The following is a 17,855-nucleotide window of genomic DNA, read 5'->3' as shown; positions in this document are numbered from 1 at the left end:
GTTTCTCTGACAATCACACGATTCAATGTGTGTTCTTGATATGACTCAGTGGTCCCTGACTGTAGACGGCTCTGTCGGTTGCCTTTACATTCCACCAACCGTGCTTTTCTTTTTTTTTCTCAGAAGCATATCCATGCATGACCTCCTTCACTAGTCTACACATTTAGACACACATTACAGCTAATTAAGTACTATTTATACTTTCCCGCAGGCTCCGGCTTCAGCAGTTAGCACCTGCTGAAGTAAAAGAATAATGTTCTGTGATGTGCGTATATTCCTTGAGTCCTGTCCTGGCCAAGCAGACCAAATGGGGCTCAGTAAGACATGCTCAGTTCAAGATCAACAGGAGATATTGAGTAGACTTTATTCTGTTACTGACTCCTATTTTCATGTGCCAGTAGTAAAACAACAAAACATATTTTTTCTCTCGTACCTTTGGTGGTATCTCTCCATGCAGATAAGTTTTAGGTAGTTTTCAGATGTCTGTCTCTGATGCCTTTTATGACAGTAAACTTCTTTTACTCAGATTTTATGCATATGGTGATGTTCTTTATTCTATGACAGTTTTCCAAAAAGTTTTTGCTTTTCTTCATTCGATGTCATCGTAAACTAAATATCTTTGGATTGTGGACTGTTCAGATCGGATCACAGAAGACACCTTGTGCTATGGGGAATGTATTAAGCATATTTCACTATTACTGTCACTATTCACTATGCAGTAAATTAATAGACAAACGATTATTCAGTTGATTGAGAAAATAATACAATAATGAAAATAATCATTATTTGCAGCCGCACAGTATTAAGTTTCAGTGGTAACACTTCCTTTTACAGGTCCGCATATTTCATGGTAATTAGGTGATAATTAGCAAGTAACCTATTCGAAAAAAAATTGGAATTACTTCCCAAAATTTTGAGGTAAATATTGGGGTAATTTGGCATTAATTCCAAAGAAACTTCAAATAGGTTACTTGCTAATTATCACCTAATTACCATGAAATATTCGGACCTGTAAAATGAAGTGTTACTGTTTCAATCTCTCTACTTTTTGATGTTCATGAAGTGGAGTAATAGGACATATCTTGGTCTTGGATGTTGGTATCAGCCTCAGAAATCCAGAATTAGTCCGATTCTACCGTGTATGTGATTGCACCACCTCTAAAATGTCTGTCTGAACACATCCAGATGTACTACAGCACGTGTGTATTTGTGTATGCTTGTATATAGTATATGTATGATGTGTTGATAGTTACTTTGCACAGTATTGATGTGACCTCACATTAATGATCCTGAGTGCTGCTAACACCGAATCAAAGTCTGACCTGTGTGATATCCTCCATTGAGACCGTCATGAATTATGAAGGAGACGTGCATTAGGATATTGATGTACAGTCATCGGTCGGTATGGGCGCGGGGGGCAGAATGCACGGTAGGAACAAGATGTCGATAATACAAATCACCCTTGAGTGAGCATCACAGATCCCTCCGCTCCTTATTTAGTTTGGACTGTCAGCTCACAGATGGGCCGTAAAATGGATTTCGGGAGCGGCCTTCAGAGTAGAGAGCCCGGAGTTCACAGGCTGGTTACACAGAGATTGACTAAGTCTAAGGCTTAGATCTAACATGGTCAGACTTTGTGACTCTTAGGCCTCAGTCTACAGGGCCTAAGAGTCTCACAGCAATCTCACGGCAGTTTGGGAAATAGTCAAATAAATGTAATCTATTTGATTCGCGCACATAGACACCAATTTCCCTTTTTTTTCTGACGCTCAGCACGACTTTCAACAACGCAATTCTGTTCCAGTCTTTTCAAAATAAAACTACTTTGTTAAAGTTTAGGAAAAGATCGTCTTGGTTAGGCTTAGGCAACAAACTACTTAGTTAGGTTTAGGAAAAGATCGCGGTTTAGGTTAAAATAACTCCGTAAGTGCCGTAACTTAAGTACGGAGTTACATTACAAATAAATCAACTTTGACTTCTGGTTTCACACGGGACACGAACACCGGTCTCCTGAACAAATAACACTGGAAGTGGCGTAACTTAAGTACGGAAGTTCTGCGTCAAATACTACTTAGATTGCTTTAGGAATAGATCGTGGTTTGGGTTAAAATAACTCTGGAAGTGACGTAACTTAAAGTCAGGGTTGACGATGTTCTCCAGTCTCCACTATCTGTTATATTGGTTGAAATGGTCTTTACACCCCGACAGCGATCCATTACTGATGAGCTCTGAAAAAGGGCCGGAAAAGAGCCGTCATCTGTAGCTGCTGTAATCCTGTAAAAACGTCTACCAATCACTGCCTCGCGGTCCGCTTGGAAAGAACCAATCCGATGCCTCCCTGCCTCCCTGCTCGTATTCTACCCTTGACGTGCACCAGCCTGAACTCAAAGCGCGTCGCCGCCACACGTTTACTGGAGAATGGAAGAGAAAACTCAGCCCTGCAGTAGCACTGCCGCGGTTACTGGTCATGAGGTAGCGTTGTTGAGTTGAGGTCCTCAATTTGTGTCGTCTCTGACATTATGGGCTTAATAGATCAGAATGGAAAATATCCACAGCTTTCATATATGTAGCATGAACTTCAGTCCCCTCTCACATGGCGTATTTATAATTTGAAGCTCCTGGCTTCTCGATCACTGCCGCTCCTCTCTCCACCGGCATATATTCTGATTCTGTGCAGCAAATTCGGGGCCGATGGTTGTTCGCCGCAGACCGGTGCAGTTTAAAAACACCCGAGGGAGGAGTTTCTCTTTATTTTCTTGTGTTAACTGTGATGGTTAGCCATGATGAAGTAAGACACACATCAGCCTGTTTCCCCAGGGATCTCAGCGCATTCCACTAAGAAACTCGATGACTAAGCAGAAAGTTGAACTAGCGGCAGGCAGTGTGCAAACAATTTCTGCTCTGTGCACATCCACGAAAACACACTCGTCTTTCTCTGTGTGCCTGGGCCATGTGGGAGTCATCATTCCTGTCCTGTTAGTGGACTGCGGGCAGGGCAGTGGGGGGGGACGTTGCCAGCGGAGCACCAGTGTGTAAACCCCACCAGGCCCGGCCTTGATTAGACCCCCGTTATTATCTGACGGCTGGAGCAAGTAATTGGAGAGGAGAAGAACTGCACACACAACTTTCTCACACAAATATACACAAACAAAGCAGCATTTGATGTGGGAAACATCATTTTCTAGTTAACCACATGACGGCACACTGAGCGGACTGCATGACAAAGCGCTGTGTTTGTCTTTGTGTGTGAGTGTGTGTCTGCAAGTCAGTGTATCATGAGAGTGAGACCCCCTCTACTCTGGCGGTTTTTAAATGAAAACATGCACGAGGAGAGGTAGACAGACAAAGGAAAGGCAGCTGCTGTTCTGTATCGTGCTGCCTTCCCTCATCTGTTTCCTTCCAGCTGTTGGAAACAACAACCTCGGCTAAATGAAGGTCCCTCTCTGTTCTGTCTGTCCGTCTGAAGTAAGGATGAGCTGTGATAAAGTTTTATTAGTCATTTAATCCAGCAAGGATGTTGAGCTGTATTACATACATATTCATATACATAACTGACTCAAAACTCTTGTCTGCTTCAAAATCTTCTAAAACACAACATGTTTGAACTCAACAAAGGATGGCTATAGCGACGTGCCTTCCACAGTGTCATTCTCGATACTACCACCACATGGCACCAAAGTGCAACATATAGTGGTGTTAAAGCTGCACCAATCTATGTGTTTTATGGCTCAGTGGATGAAATGACTTTGTGTAATGTTAAAGGAGTCGCTCATAAAGACAAACCCACAGAGTAATAAGTAAGAAATAATTACCCAATATGCAGCTCAGCTTTTTTTTAAACAGCATTTAGCTAATTGTTTTGGTGTTTCCGGCCAGCGGCTTTCATCAACCTCGTTTTCAGCAGCAGCAGAAGGCTGTTTTCAGTTAAGAAAACTACCGTCCAACACCAAACAGGAGACAGACAAATTAACAGTAGCAGGTGATTATAGTGGATCATTTCAGGCTTGCGCGGTATCTGTTTTTCCTTACCTTCATACCTTCCTGATATTCCACCGGGGTATACGGTATATGACGGTACATGACGGTACTTGGCGGTACGTGGCGGTACATGACGTATATGGCGGTATATGACGGTATATGACGGTATATGATGTATATGGCGGTATGTGACGGTATGTGAAGGTATGTGGCGGTATGTGACGGTATGTGAAGGTATGTGGCGGTATGTGACGGTGTATGGAGGTATTAGACGGTATATGACGGTATATGGCGGAATATGACGGTATGTGACAGTATGTGGCGGTACATGACGGTACTTGACGGTACTTGACGGTACATGACGGTACGTGGTGGTACGTGACTATACATGACGTATATGGCGGTATATGACGGTATATGGCGGTACATGGCGGTATATGGCGGTATATGGCGGTATATGACGATATATGACAGTGTATGACGGTATATGATGGCTGGGGGAGGGGGAGTGAGCAACACTCCGAGGAGCGGCTTGTCACTAAAATTACCTTAAAAGCCAGCCCACCTCAAGAGCCTGAGCCGAAGTTAGCTGCTACCTTCGTGGCCTCTTCACTTTAATCAGCAGGTGGCAAGCAAACCTCGGGAGTTTAGCATTCATTCACTGACGAACAAATATCCATAATTGTACACACACTGCACTGCTACGTTCTCCGCTCTCTCTCTCTCTCTCTCTCTCTCTCTCTCTCTCTGTCGATCGCACACTCGCTAATGTTATGGGCCGCCGGGCTTGCAATACACTGGCTACACCATACTGACCTCTGGTGGCACGTGCGCTGCACTACAATACATCACATCAGTACAGAATCATAGAAAGTGGAGCGACTGTGTTTGTGACGGTATCGAAAATCATACCGTCGGAAGACTGCCCAAGCCTAGAGCATTTAGCAGCTGGTGGAGACCAACATAGAGCTAAAAGGAGAGTGAATATTGGACTCAGGCCAGAAACACGACTCCAAATAAATGGTAATGTTGTTCTGTGTCTACTGGATGTGTAAACAGGCAACTGTTGTTTACTAAACCTTTGCAAAATAACCTTTTTAAAGTGATGATATGTCCGTTGTATTCTTGGCTTGTTCTACTGCCCCCAAGTGGCCAAAAAAAAAAGAAATCAATTAATTCAGCTTTAAAACAACAAAAGGTCACAAATGATACCAGATGGTCCCAAAGTGTGCAATAGCATCTTCATATAAAAAAATGCATCAATATATTTTGAATACATTTTAATTATTTTAACCCTTTCATAAAAAAACCTGACAAAAGAAACGTAATAAACTTGTACTTCATAAATACTGCTCTGGGTTACAGAATGGATAGTTTGCTTGACATTTTTAGGTCAGATTTCAATATAGAATTTGCAGTGTTTCCTACAGCTACCACTACATGTTATTAAATGGACATACTGTATTTACTTAAAGCACCTTAAGTGTTAGTCAGGAACATCGTGCGAGAACTAAGGCGTATCACTCCTGTAAAAGGGTCTAATGTGGAAGACTTCTAAAGTGAACTGATGTCATTGCAGATGGGACTGCGGTGGATTTATTGTCTTGGAACCATGGCTCCAGTTTGACATTAGATCCTATTCATGACTCACACATGTTTTTTAGTTTAAGCACACAGTGCAAGTTTGATTTTTTTAGCCATGCTAGCATCACGGCACCGGCAACAGCAAGGGGTGTTCGGTCAGTTGGTTGGTTGGTTATGTTTTCAGCCAATTTGCAATTTTTTTTCATACAAAAATGGTGAAAATGGTGAATGTTACATAGCTATAAGAAGTCCTACTCTTGGTTTTGCAGCAGGTTTCATTACACAGGTTCCTTCTTGATCACAATCATTAATAACTTGAAGGGCACTCAGAGAGCGCAGACTTCCGCCAAGGCCAATCCGCTCTTAAATTTAATTGGTTCATCCTCGGCCAATGCTATACCCGTCCACCAAGTTTCATGAAATCAGGCCTGTAGTTTTTCCGTAACACTACTGAAAAAACAGACAAACAAACCAACAAACCGAACCGAAAACATGACCTCCTTGGCGGAGGTAAATATCCATAATACTAGGATTGTGTGTCAGGATTTTACTTGGAAAGGAGTCTGACTCATCCTGTCTTTGGGAGTAGAGTTTCAGTGAGCTATGTTTTTCTAAGGCTTTGCTGTTTTGATCAAATGAATACATACACATACAAAGTCTACAGTCATAAACCTTATGACATTTAAACACTTTTGATATCATCAGAAAATGTAGGTAGTCCTCTTGAATGGTTTTTATGCATCTGTGCCCGTGACAGCTGAGGCCGGAGGCATTATGTTTCTGGGTTGTCAGTTCGTCTGTAAATGTCCGTCCATCCCACTGTCGTGAACGTGATAGCTCAGGAGGGAATTCCTTGAAATTCTGAAGGATGAACTGGTTAGATTTTGGTGGTCAAAGGTCAAAGTCACTGTGACCTCACGAAACACGTATTTGGCCATAAATCAAGAACTCATATGCTAACTAGAATGGCACTCGGAGAGCGCAGACCTCCGCCAAGGTGCGTGACTTTAAAAACAGATCCCAGCTCACAGCTGGCGGTACCGTGAGGTGGTCGGCTTATTATTATTAACACGGTGTGTTTCCGTGTGACGTATCGGCGGATGCCTCTCTCATTCAGAAGCCTTGTTATGTCTGTATAACGTTACACTACGTTGTCTCTCATCCCGTCATCTACTGCTTTTTTCTTTCTCGTCGCGGATGGACAGCAGCTCCCGCACCTCGATGTCTCGCCACACATCCAAACACGTATCTCTCTGCTCTCAGAGGGAGGAAGGAGGCGGGGTCATGCGTCATCAACACAACATCAGTTACACTGCGCATGTGTTACACTCTGTGGTCTTAATGTTCTGGCTGATCGGAATTCTAAAAAAATTCCTGAATCCGGATCATGATCCGGATCGCCACCAAAATCTAATGGATTGTTCATTGTCTTACACTCCACCCCTCCACAGACAGACAGACAGACAGACAAACAGACTGACAAACCAACGCCAGTGAAAACAATACCTTCTTCCAAGGCCTTTGGCACAAATATCTAACAGGATAAAGTGATGACATTTAGGACAGACATGGATGTAAACTGCAACTTGACTGGTTGGCGGAGGCGTACAACCGCCAACCAGTCAAGGTGCTTGTTGTCAAGTTAATTGTTTTTATAGTTAGTTATAGTCTAGTTTTTTTTATTGACCTTCAAGGACTCGTCAAAGTGAAGTTAAAATTCATACACATGCAGAAATAATACCAAAGCATGCCATAGTAATCATATTAGTATTTGGCAACGCTCTTATTTTCCATGGCTGGCATCCGTTATTGCCACAGTGACCCTGCTCACTCCCAACTCCAAGGATCTCTCTCTCTCTCTCTCTCTCTCTCTCTCTCTCTCTCTCTCTCTCTCTCTCTCTCTCTCTCTCTCTCTCTCTCTCTCTCTCTCTCTCTCTCTCTCTCTCTCTCTCTCTCTCTCTCTCTCTCTCTCGCTCGCTCGCTCGCTTAACCACATCAGATCATATTCTTCATGCTGAGATGCCTCCAGCTCACACATTCATGTTGATTTCTCATAAACGATCACAGCATGGTGTCATCTGATTCATCTTGTCTTTTAGATGATCAGTGGGAGTTGACTCGTTTGTCAGGTCTCTTAACGGGGCATGGTGATGGTGATGAGGCAGTGGTTGTTCTTTTTTCCTTTTGGAAGTGGTCTGTGTGGATAGAAGTATATTTTCGGGCTGGGTCTGTTTTTCATACAGCAGTTTGGGACTTTTATTTCCAGTGAAGGGAAAGGTTTTGATGAAAATACATATTAGTTTTTAGTAGCATGTCAGTTATTTGATTATTGTTAGTTGTGGTATCATTTTATCCAACAGACAATACATTTGTCTTGCATGCATAATTGCTTCCACCAAGGAGGTTATGTTTTTGGTTCGGTTTGTCTGTTTGTCAGCAGGATTACAGTAAAACTGATTTTCATTAAACTTGGTGGAAGGGTGAAGCGTGGGCCAAAGAAGAACCCATTACATTCTGTATCGGATTCGAATCACAGGGCGGACACTCAAATCATTTTTCACTTTCATTAAAGGGATAGTTTGGGTGTTTTGAAGTGGGGTTGATCGAGGTACTTATCCATAGTTAGAATATTTTCCGACGGGGAAACGGACCTGAAAGTGAAACGTATCCATCATTGTTTTTGTCAACGGAGTCTGGTGGCTTTGAAGAGAGCGTAGAGGAGTTTCACTTTCAGTTCAGTTCCCCGTCGGAAAGGGCTGTCTGACGTCAAGATAAAGCAGTGAAAATATTCTAAATATAGCGTACACTTCAACGGATATTGATTTTGGTTTTACTGCTGCCCCCGTCCACAGCAGTACGTTGCTTTGCTCGCGTGCTGATACTCCTGTCTGCTTCTCCAAACTGGGGGCGTGCCGACCGTCATCTACTGTAGGTAACACACTGACTCTGGATAAGTAGCATCATACAACCCCACTTCAAAACACCCGAACTATCCCTTTAACATTGCGAGATAGGGCATGCGCTCTCTGAGTGCCCTTGTAGTTATAACTAGAGGCATGTTTTTTTTGTTATCAGAGGTTATTTTTTTATTTAGTCTCATTTTCATCCTGTTTCAACATGAAGCTGAAATTGAGTCTGCAACACCTTTGAGATGAACCCTAGCACGATCAACATCAGTGTTGGACCTCACTGGTATAAGGTACAACCTCTGGGTGGAAAGACTGAAACTAGAAGAGTGGAGGCTGAAATAGCAGCAGATTAAAGCTCTGATGTGATGTTTAAATGTCCACGTACTTTTGTCTGTATAGTGTATTTGTAGAATACATTATATTAAACTGCACTACAGAGGGCAGCAGAGCGGTAAGAAGCACCTCTAACATTTAACAGCTTGTAGACCAGATGTGTGTTGAAGTAAACAGTGTTTTTTTTCTCTTGACTTATTTATCAATTGATCTACCATGGTTATAGCTGATAAAAAACAACTCCTCAATAAACTGGCAGATCTTTGGTGTAATATTTCCCCCATAAAAGGCAGAATAGCATGTATTGGGACTGTGGAAACTCTCCGACTACCTAAACAAAAGTCCTTTTGTTTAATTCTCTTCAGTGTTTTCGATTAGTACCGTACACCCGAGCCAGCATCGGGATTTATCTGTGATTGCAGCTGAGGGAGTGCACACAGCCAGCCCGATGGTGTTTGATGGTGAGCTTAGTAAGGCCAACAGTTTGTCACAGGGGTTAAAGACGTGGGCAACATCAAATTCTCATCATCGGGACCTAATGTGAAGCAGCTGTCTGAAGAGACTCAGCCACAGCCCGAGTCATCCAAGTCAGTCCTCTGGGAGGGAGGGGGAAAAAAAGGAAAAAAGGAGTCTGAGTAAAATGAATGATGCTGATTCAACACTGGGCGACTTTATGAAAACATTTGTTTTGCATTAGGCCTCTCTCTCTCTCTGCGTGCCAGCGGTGACTATAGCGACCCAGATCTTTAGCAGAACACACCAACTGAATGATTCTACTGATGTCAACCACACGGGGGTTATGGCAGAGGCCAGCTGGGTTCATCTCAGTGCACGCTCAGATCAGATCATGAGTAATGGCACTGTCTCTAGAGAGAGATCCACTTCAGACAGTCCAACGTCTCTGATTTGCTTTTTAATCTTCTGTCTGGGAAATGTGGCAATTAGAGTTCATGTTTATTTTTGGAGATTTTTGAGCCTGGTTGCATGAAAGCTAGGCTTTTCTTCTTAAAGTAACAATCCAACATTTTGGAGTTGTTTCGCTGTTTCACTTATGGTCAAATGATGATATCAATTTCATCTCAGCACTGTCATACATTTATTTACTTTTCCAGTTATGTAAGAAACCAAATGGAGCAGTGATTTCTTTTTTTCTTTTTTGACAAACCCACAATCCGACTTGAAGATTCAAAAACGCTGATCTCTGATTTGTTCCCTTGCCATGTCCTAAAAAAGATCTAACAGAGGAGCTTTATGGCTCCAAACTATAGACCAGACCAGCATCTCGTTATCCCCGAGGCTGCCCTCTCTTTTGGGGGAAAGAAAGTCGACATCAAAGAACTAGCGTCGATGAAGGCCGACCGTTGAGTCGCCTCGCGTCGCCTTTATCTCGGCCAAAAAAGTTGCATTTGAACACACCGCAAAGACTACAGCTGACGGCCAACTACCACGTACGTTCTGCGCCTGCATGAGATGAAATAACTCTCCGCACCAGCAGGCGGCGGTAGTCTGTATTCATCATTCAAAAAGGGAAACAGGAAGACCGAGAAGGGCGGATATATCAGCCGTTGTTATGATACGTACATGAAACAAAGCGGCGTTTGCTGACCATTTTCACATCACTCTCACTCATCAATTAGCTTCATTCCAGACGTTCATGTCGCTGTGAAAATATCCGTGTGTTGGAACGATCGGATGAGATGAGGATGAAAAAAGAGAAGAGCCTTCTTTGTTTGCCCTCTTTCCCCACGTCCGTTTCAGCTGTTTAAGCCGAACAGCCAATCAGAGTGACTTTTCTCATCGACGGGCGCCACCGCCGATTTAACATTGGCCGAAAAAACTCCAACACGTGCAGACTAGAGCCGACAGTGCGGGACACACTGCTAAAACTACGCCAACAGACGCTCAGCGACGGCCCCAAACTGTCCGACGGCCGACCACCGGCTTGGTGCGTCAGGACCTTTAGTGGTCGCCTTGAATTTGAGAGGAAGCTTGGCGAGGGGAGGCAAGAATCCCTCAGTTGAGTCTTGTTTTGTCTTTTGAAGGTCAGAATGCATCTGTTGACTCATATTGACTCATTATACCCCTGCGTCAAAGTAGTCGGGGGTATGTAGCGTTCCGCGTGTCCGTCCTTCTGTCCGTTTGTGTATCACACTTTCAAACTCGGAAACTATTTAACTTAGGAGCTTCAAATTTGTTATGATGGTTGACAGTGTGGTCAAGTTGTGCCTCCTGGGGATTAGAAGTCCAGGGTGCCCAAAATATTTGATAATAACAAGTTACACTGTGCTCAATAGACTAATTCTATTGGTTCCAAAAGGGCTAAACCTTTGGCCCTCCTTTAGTAGGGATCAAGCAGTGAGCCGGGGGGTGGGGGGGATGTGAGCCATGCTCACTTTTGCCTTGTCTTAGTTGAGTAAAACACTGCTGTTGTTGATGAATGTATTTGTCAAAAAATCCGTAATGAATGGACTTTGATGTGAACAGAGATTGAATCGGGCCTCCTGGTGTGCGTTAGCGGCAGCGAGAGTTTTCTGATGCTCCTGACTCATCCGTCTCTTCCTCAGTCGTCCTTGACACAGTTTCCATTCCCAGCCGAGCCCTGCTGGGATCCCACCGCCATGAAACATCCTGCACCTCATCAGTCCTCCGCTCTCCCCTTGGAAATTTATTGACCACCTCCTCCCTCCCTCTCTCTCTCACGTCCCCTCCCCTCCTCTCCTCTCCTTTTTTCTCCTCTACTCTCAGGTCTTTGAAGCTCACATTAACAAGTCTGTTAGTCTGTTTGAGCAAAAGATGTAGCGAGGAAGAAAGAGATGGATGAGGAAAGGAAAAGAACAGGGATTCCCCTTCATTTAAAACCTTTACAGTCACTCCACATCACTTTTCTTTGTTCACTTACAGAGTTTCAGAAACCCGTACGAAATTAGCAACAGGATACCTCTTCCCATGTGATTCCCACAGTTAGGCTAAATAGCTGTCTATTTGGTGGTGTGTGTTATGAAAAGAAGCATTGACTCAGACCTCACCAGAAACTCTGACAAGTGTGTTTGAGTTGAATTATTTATCTGTTTGACTTGTACATGGATTTAGACTAAAAGCTAATCTAAGATTGACTTTTTCTATATACTGCTTCTGTGGTAGGTCCCGCTACAGTAGGTGTTTCTAGGACCACATTTCACCGTGATGACACACACACACAGGCTCACGAGGTGAAAACATCAAATACAGCATCGGAGGCGATCACAGACATCATAAAAATGGATTCAAAGTTAAACATCCTGTCCTCGGTCTTCTAGTTTCCCTTATTGAATGACGAATACAGACTTAAGAGTTATTTCATTTCACGCAGGCGCAGAACGAACTTGGTAGTCGGCCGTCGGCTGTTGTCTTTGCGGTGTGTTCGAGTGCAACTTTTTGGCCGAGACAAAGGCAACGTGAGGCGACTCACTGTCGTCTTTCGTCGCAGCTAGTTTCTTTGATGTCGGGTTGGTGTGTCTGGGCCTTAAGATTGAAAATCTTGTTTAATTCATTCCATTTATAAGGTGTGAAGTACGAGTGGTAATAGAAGTTGTCCTCCGTTAATCATCTGCTGATCGGTGGGGGAAAACTCCAGAAGCAGGCTGTAGGTGGGTCAGCTCTGAGCGGTGTAAAGTTAGAAAGTCACTGGCCTAAATAGACACCCAGCAGAATATATATATGTGTGTGTGTGTGTGTGTGTGTGTGTGTGTGTGTGTGTGTGTGTGTGTGTGTGTGTGTGTGTGTGTTGGCTGCAGGCAGATCAGATGGCTGTAGAGCATGGCGGTGGGACAGCCCCCCAGGGTCCGACCACTGACCTTCATTTCCTGCTCACCTCCATTGTTTCACCTCTGTGCAGCAGTGGGGGCGTCGGGGGCTTCATACAGCGTCATAGACATCAGCCATAATGCGCATCTTCACGTCTCCCCTCTCACTCTGTGTTCCTCTATTGTTCAGTGCGAGTACTGCTGGCTGCCTGCCCTCATTCTTTGTGTGAGCCATGCGGTACAGGCACGCCGGCTGCGTTAACACGGCCGATAGATGGCGCGAGTGAGGAGTGAAAGTGGACGGCTGCTGCTTCTCTCGATGCTCCAGACAAAGAGATCAGAGGAACAAAGACAGAGACTGAGGCTGTAACACTGTAACACTGTACCACTGTAACGCTGAGCAGGGACCAGTGTGTTACAGATGTTTTGATGATGTAATCTCACCCAACATGATTACTGTAGTAGACATAACAAAGACACAGAGTCAACACTTGAGGAGGAAAAGAGACACGCCTGGAATGAACTCAATCGACTGTTCAATTGAATTATCAGTGGTAGCATAGAGTTGTTGATATAATGTAAGAGTGTAATTGTGCAAACATACATATAGTATGTTATTGAACTGCTATCTATCCTCTTGTTTACACATATTTAGTGTTCACAGTAAGAAGAGGGCCGAGAGAGTAGTTTGTGGGGATCAAGCAGACGTGTAATGGCTGGACTGATCTGTGTTGGGACCTCACTAAAGTTATGAGGATATATATACTGTATATATACAGTATATATATATATATACACCGATCAGCCATAACATTATGACCACCGGCCTAATATTGAGTAGCTCACCCTTTTGCCGCCAAAACAGCCCTGACCCGTCGAGGCCTGGACTCCACTAGACCTCTGAAGGTCTGCTGTGGTGTCTGGCACCAAGCCGTCAGTAGCAGATCCTTTAAGTCTTGTATAAGTTGCGAGGTGGGGCCTCCGTGGATCGGACTTGTTTGTCCAGCACATCCCACAGACGCTCCATCGGATTGAGATCTGGAGAATCTGGAGGCCGAGTCAACACCTCCAACTCGTTGCCATCCACATGATGTAAAAAGAAAATGTGATTCATCAGACCGGGCCACCTTCTTCCATTGCTCCGTGGTCCAGTTCTGATGCTCATGACGTGCCCATTGTAGGCGCTTTTCACATGCAGTTTGGGTCAAGTCATAGTCGAGTCAGCACACTGACACACTGACAGCTGTTGTTGCCTGTGTGTTGTTGATCAGTTCATTTTTATCGATCTGTGGAGCGTGACAGCTCGCTGCTTTGCTAGCGCTGTGTGACTAGAATGCTTTTGCCCATCAGGCATGGATGGATCTATAATCTCCTTCTGTTTTTCATCAAAGGCATGTGATCCCCCCAGAATATTAAACATTCTCAATCCATCTTTTCTGCGCTTGGTGCAGTTTACTGCTCAACAACTCCTCGTCATCTCTGCTTCGGAGCTCGGCTCTGCCCCGAAGTTGTACGCAAATCTCTGTGATGACGTTGCACAGAAACCCATCACTGGTAACCTGAGGTGGTAAACAGGTTCCAGTTAGGTGAGGCTGAGAAGGTAAAAGGTCTGTCACTGGTCTGTAATGATAGGATAGTAGGTCACAGCTTGATGTGATGTGAGGCTGCAAGTTTTATTCTTTTTTTTTTACAATTTTTTGTATGTTGCATTTCCCGGAGCTCATCATTGCCTCTGTTTCTTTAGTGTTTTTGCTATAAATGCCACCTTTTTTGCACATACTCCTGCCTACTGAGTTTTCCACTGTCAACTTTAAATGCCCTTTATATGGGACGGTAGCACTATAGTACTGTATTTAGTTGCTGGCAGTAGTCATTGGGGAGCATTGGATATCTCAAAACCTCTGCACATAACACACGGCTAGATACCACTAGAAAATATAAGATTTGACTTTATGAAGCCAGCAGTTACCCTGACATTTCAGCCTCCTCTTTCAAGAATACATTGTGTGAGTCATGCGTCTATCTTGCCAGGACTGAAAAAGAAATATGTTGTCTGGCTGTAAAATGAGAGAATACCGAGATCTCTGTGGAGTGGCTTTTTTTTTTTTTTTTTTTTCACTTAGTCTTAAAATAGCCGTGGCCCTGATTCCTTTTGGTATAATAGCAAAGACATCAACAAGGGTCTGACAGTTCTGCTGAAGTGGAAAATACAGGCATTTTGCTAGCATTGAGATTAATGAAGCTGGCTCCTCCGTGTATCGTTTCTAAGGAAAACAGGAGGCTTCTCCAGCATCTCTGTACCTTTGTATAGACCCACACATGTTAAAGCAGTTCACAGTGTGTTTACTCTGGACCGCAGCAAAGCCGGGCCAGCCCTTTAAACATTAAAGTCCGTCCCTGACTGATGAGTGAATGAGTGATGATGTCGCACCATTGGTCGGTCGAGTGTTGGAGTGTCCCCATTGGCGGCACAACAGTGTTTCCGCTAGCAATGTTTTGCTGTACATGCGCTTTTGTTACTCTTCCTGCGAAGCATCCCCCTTCAACTACCGGATGGATTACCATGACATGTTGTACAGACGTTCATGGACCCCAATTACTTTAAATCCCCTGACTTTTCCTATTGTGCCACCGTGAGGTTGGCGTTTGTGATTTTGAGTGAAATGTCTCAACAACTGAAATCTTGTACAGATCTCCATGCCCTCCTCAGGATGGATTGTAATAACTTTAGTGATCCCTTAACATTTCATCTAGTGCCATCGTCAGGCCAAAGTAGGGGTGTAACAATTCATCTACTACATCGATGTATTGATTTATATTCCTATGATCCAACTACATCGATAGGTACTCGGCAAGTTGTCCTTCACGGGGGACGTATATCCATCTATAATCGATTTGCAAGGTAAATAATCTGTCGTGCCTAAATACAAGGTACAAATTTTATATTGATACAACAAACGTTATATGGATCTATTAAACGTAACTGCGGTTCACTCTCCCTGTGTATAACGTGCATGCAGATGAACGGCGCCCCTTTGCCGGGACTCCTCGCTCTCTCTCACCCGGTAGCGGCGTTGCGGTGCAGACGAGCCGGTCGGCAGAGTTTCACTTTCACTCATTTTTGTTAAATATTGCACTGCCTTGTATCTTGAGAACTAAAGCAGCGGGTCCTGAAGTTGCACTTTTTATTACTTTCAAATAAAAGGTGTATGTATTTGCCATTAATTGTTGTTTACTTGTTTATATCTATAATTAATTTATCCCTGATTCCCTGATGAAAAGCTTTGAGGAATCCTGACCTGACCTGTCCAGTATCAGCTATTTATTTCACACTGATTGAATTTTTGGCAAGCATTTTTTACTCTATCGATTTCAAGTCATTGAATCGTATCGTATCGCTCTAGATGAGCCAAATATCGTCCGTGAATCGTATCGGAACCATGAAAAGTGATACGTATCGTTACGCCCCTACAGGTCAAAACATTGGTTTATGTCTAAATACCGATGGCATTCCCATCAGCCTCAGCCGAGGCACGTCTGTTCCTCAGCAGCCACATTTATAAGAAGTTGTTTTTCAAACATAAATACACAGCTCCTTTTTAGATGTGGTATCAGATGCTTTGTGGCTGACAAACTGTTATCACTCATTTTATGTGCCAATAGAGCCAATCTCACAGCACAGCTTCCGTCATTAACCTGATGATAAAATGATGATTTTTATCTGCAGCTCAGCAGCAGTTTGGTAAGCTGCTGGTCAACATGTTTATGAGCTGCGATTAAATTTCACACTCTCTCCGTCGTCTGACAACAACAAAAATATGTAAATGAAAACTATAGGCAGACTGGAAAGAGAGAATGAAAGAGAGACTGACAGGCAACCGGTAACGGTGTTGTTGGGAGACTGGCAACTGGTAACGGTGCTGTTGGATGTGTTATTGCATAATGCAGTCAGTCTGAGCTTAGTGGCTACCAGCGATGCTAGTCTGCTGTAGGGTCAAGCTAGTTTTAAGGCTCTGTGTAGCACTGTTGCTTTTCATCAAGGGAGTGTAAATACTGTTGTAAAGTGAAACTGGATCCAGTGGAATGAAGCAGCCACAACCTTTGTAATGATTAAAGGGTGTAAATTAAACACATTGAGATTGCACAAGCATCCTCAGGCTGTCCCTGCCTTTAATGCACACTGAAACACAGTCTCCGTCCTTCCAGCGATCCGTCCTACCGTTGTCATTTCACAATCAGATCCCGGTCTAGATGGCAGCTGGGCCCCCACTGTGCCGACCCTGATCAGAGCTCATGTGTCCAGCGCCAACTCCTAGTGCCCATGTAAACCGATCCAGGCCAAGGCTTAAGATATGAAATGTGATTTTTATGGCCAGTGTTTAGTCTAAGATTTTGAGCCTTTCACATTTAAGCGTAGGCCTGTGATCAAATGGCATACTTCCTCACCACATTGAAGTTTATCGTTTGTATGTTTTGTTCTTCTATGTTTTTTTGCTACCACCTGTGTGTGGTTTAAGTGAATGCATTACTCAATAGAGTTGTTCTGATACCGATACCAGTATTGGAAATGCGTACGCCAGTCAATGCACCGCTCCAATCCGCTCCAAAACAGTAGCCTTCACTGTGCTTTCTTCCTGGATGTATCGTGGCTGCCGCTGTCAACTACTGTTTTAGAGCAGCGAAGAAGAGCTGATTGCAGGTCATTTGTCACGTGACGATAGCAAACAACAAGAGTGCGGTGCTGGTGGAGATTGTAAGGGTAGTCAGCCATTTGGCAATATTTCACAGTGGAAAATCCAACAAGTAAAACGGCGATATATACAGTATGTAAGGCGTCCGTTTTGAGGGCTGGCACTAGTGCTGCCAATGTCCAACACCAGCAATCTTATAAAACATTTGAAGACGCATCACACGAAAGAGCATGACGACTTCACCAAGGCAAAAGGGGGGAAACAAGGACGAACTGCAGCAGCAAACGTTGGAAACTGGATTCCAACAACCCAAAAGTGATGGGTTCAGGTATCCCAATTGGTATCAGGAAGGAAAAAATTATATCTCTATTACTCAGTGCCTGATTTTACATCCGGTTTTCATGCATGTGATTTCAGTTTTGTATCTGGATGCAGATTAATGAAAGAGAAAACGGGGCCTCTCACTTGATGCAGATGTAAAAACACCCACACACAACAAACACTCTGAGTCGTGCTCTGAGGAGAAGGTCGTGGCTTCTGTGCGACTGTTCAGAGCGCGACAATAGCAGCCTAAACTA

The 17,855-nt window shown here is 43.8% G+C and overlaps 1 protein-coding gene and 1 long non-coding RNA gene across 2 annotated transcripts in view; one reads left to right on the top strand and one right to left on the bottom strand.

The window, feature by feature from the left end:
* The window catches only part of LOC141783034 (uncharacterized), a 589,922-nt gene that overhangs the window by 431,719 nt on the left and 140,348 nt on the right, over window positions 1–17,855 (bottom strand). The window lies entirely within an intron of this gene.
* Window positions 1–17,855, top strand: part of efl1 (elongation factor like GTPase 1) — a 66,447-nt gene that overhangs the window by 19,257 nt on the left and 29,335 nt on the right. The gene's annotated exons all lie outside the window — the stretch shown is intronic.

The sequence above is a fragment of the Sebastes fasciatus genome, chromosome 2, assembly GCF_043250625.1.
Source record: "Sebastes fasciatus isolate fSebFas1 chromosome 2, fSebFas1.pri, whole genome shotgun sequence".
In the NCBI taxonomy this organism is placed as follows: Eukaryota; Metazoa; Chordata; class Actinopteri; order Perciformes; family Sebastidae; genus Sebastes; species Sebastes fasciatus.
The sequence above is the reverse complement of the archived record's forward strand: the minus strand, read 5'-3'. Positions and strand labels throughout refer to the sequence as shown.